This window comes from Watersipora subatra, chromosome 8, assembly GCF_963576615.1.
Source record: "Watersipora subatra chromosome 8, tzWatSuba1.1, whole genome shotgun sequence".
NCBI classification, from domain to species: domain Eukaryota; kingdom Metazoa; phylum Bryozoa; class Gymnolaemata; order Cheilostomatida; family Watersiporidae; genus Watersipora; species Watersipora subatra.
In genome coordinates this window covers 24,554,558-24,557,669 of record NC_088715.1, presented here as the reverse complement: position 1 = coordinate 24,557,669, position 3,112 = coordinate 24,554,558, and positions in this window count along the sequence as shown.

The following is a 3,112-nucleotide window of genomic DNA, read 5'->3' as shown; positions in this document are numbered from 1 at the left end:
AAAGCCAAGATGAACCAGAATAGGCAGAGATCCCTGGCAGTCCCTTGCGTGGTGCTCACTGTAGGCACACACTTCAAAGTGCTTGCAGCCTTATACATATATCAGACCGCATGTAATATATATATATATACACTATGTATATATAAAATCAATAGAACAGAATATAACTTTAGACAAACTGCTTTATTGCTATTAGTTTCATGCTTGGTAAGAGCAATCCTCAGAAAAAAATGTTATCATTGTTATCATTGAGCACTCTGTTCGGATCTTATGCTTTTACTTATGTATATATATATATATATATATATATATATATATATATATATATATATATATATATATATATATATATATATATGTATATATATATATGTATACATATATATATATATGTATATATATGTATACATATATATATACATATGCATATATATATATGTATATATATATATATCTTGAAACAGCTTCTCACTTTATCTAATAAAAACTTAATAGTCTTGATTACTTTACAAGAAAATACAAATGAGTAGTCTCAAAGCCACTCTTATGATCAATGTGTCATCTCATTACAACAAACGAACACTCTAAAAGGGAGTTTCGTTTAAAAGTAATTAGACACTAAAACTAATTATATTTTTGAGTGTCAACTAATGTTAACCTCTTCACTACCGTGTCAGCATTTATGCAAAATCTATGGTTGACTTCCGAATTCACATTTTGCAAATTCCCAGTAATTATGCAGTAACTCAGTTTTATTGTATATATATATATATATATATATATATATATACATATAATTGTTTCCTCACCTTGGATACCCTGTATGGGTGGTAATTTCTGCTTTAACTCAGGTCTCCTACCAGAGACCTGGGAGTTTGAGCACTCGCCTCAAGATCTTAACTGTTCCCAATAGTGCACTTTTCTGCAACTCACCTGAGTTGATTACTATTGGTACCTGGACAAGCCCCATTTTGTGCGCCGGTGTTATTGCGCCCAGTGACCCAATGACTACTGCGATTACAATTGTTCTTACATTCCAGCATTTTTCAATCTCTTCTCTAAGAGGGAGATATTTCTCTACCTTTTCTTTGCTGACTATATTGTAGTCATTGGGTACTGCTATATCTAATATAGTAGCCCTTTTGTTCTCCTTGTCCACCACCCCTATATCTGGTTGGTTTGCTAGGACATGCTTGTCAGTCCGGATGTAGAAGTCCCAGAGGATCTTAGCACGGTCATTTTCATTCACCTTACCAGGAGCTTCCCATCAGTGTTGTGGTTTATTAAGGCCATACTCGTCACATAGACTTCTATACACAACACATGCGACATGATTATGCTGCTCAGTGCTGCTTATATATATATATATATATATATATATATATATATATATATATATATATATATATATATATATATATATATATATATAATATCCGCCCTGGTGATGAGGAAACTGACTGGCGCATGAAACCTCTTCATGGTGCCTATCACCGGCAAGTATTTAAGGTTAGCGATCATCACCAGACATGTATTTGGCTGAGCAAAGGAAACTTAATGGCCAATACAGAGTCACCACTCGTGGCAGCCCAGGAGCAATTGCTCCCAACAAGACAACTCCAAACAAAAATCTATCACACTAGAGACGATCCTAGATGCTGAGTATGCAAAGATGCGCCTGAGACCATCCAACACATCATCAGTGGATGCAAGCAGCTAGCAGGAAACGCATACACTGAGCGGCATAATCATGTTGCATGCATTGTGTATAGAAGTCTATCTGATGAGTATGGCCTTAATAAACCACAACACTGGTGGGAAGCTCCTGGTAAAGTCAATGAAAATGACCGCACTAAGATCCTCTGGGACTTTTACATGCGGACTGACAAGCATGCCCTAGCAAACCAACCAGATATATTGGTGGTGGACAAGGAGAACAAGAGGGCTGCTATAATAGATATAGCAGTACCAATAACTACAATATAGCCAGCAAAGAAAAAGAAAAAGTTGATAAATATCTCCCTCTTGGAGAAGAGATTGAAAAATTCTGAGATGTAAGAACAACTGTAATTCCAGTAGTCGTTGGGGCACTGAGCGCAATAACACCAGCGCATAAAATGTGGCTTGCCCAAAGACCGACAGCAATCAACTCAGGTGAGTTGCATAAAAGTGCACTATTGGGAACAGCTAAGATCTTGAGGCGAGTGCTCAAACTCCAATGTCTCTGCTAAGAGACCCGAGTTAGAGCAGAAATTACCACCCGTATAGGTTAACCTGGGTAAGGAAACAATTTTTTATATATATATATATATATATATATATATATATATATATATATATATATATATATATATATATATATATATATATATATAAGCCTATTTATGGCGGATCTTACTAACAACTAATCACTCGACTAATCCGATATGAATGTTAATATATTGCTAACTATAATGCGCTAAAATTATTACCTCAGCCTGCACAACCAGTCAAGCAATAAGCAATGCGTCAACTGGCTAAGACGCAAACCATACACACAATCTGCTGAGTTTGAACACTGCCAAAGTTTTGTAAGAAGCCAAATTTGAAACTTAAGTTTGGATTAGCAATCTTTCTTTTGAGCTCACGCTCATGTTATGCAATAATGCATCTGTCACAAATACATGTAGAAGAATAATAGTAATGATCTGGCAACTCATTATACCTAGACCCAAACCCTTAACATCTAACCAGGCTGGCCTACAGACTTGCTAGAAAGTATTTTTTTACACAATTAAGAAAACTAAGCTGATTCACAGGTTGGTTATTCTCTATCTGAAGGTTTGGCATCAAGAAGACATTCAAACAGACCAAATATTAATTTTCAAAAAAACAATCACAGTATATTTGGATTACCATTAGCTGTCTACATGTACTAAAGTCATTGAGGTTTACAAGAACAACAAAGAGTGAACTCTCTGATAACTGTGTAAACGATATAGACTATAACACAAATCCATAGTTTCGCAAAGACTGTTACCAAACTTTAGATTTTGGAGTCTAAAATATAATGCTGCAATTATTATTCTTTTTTAAAATCTATCTATGCGTGAATCCTTTTTTTTAAGCAGTC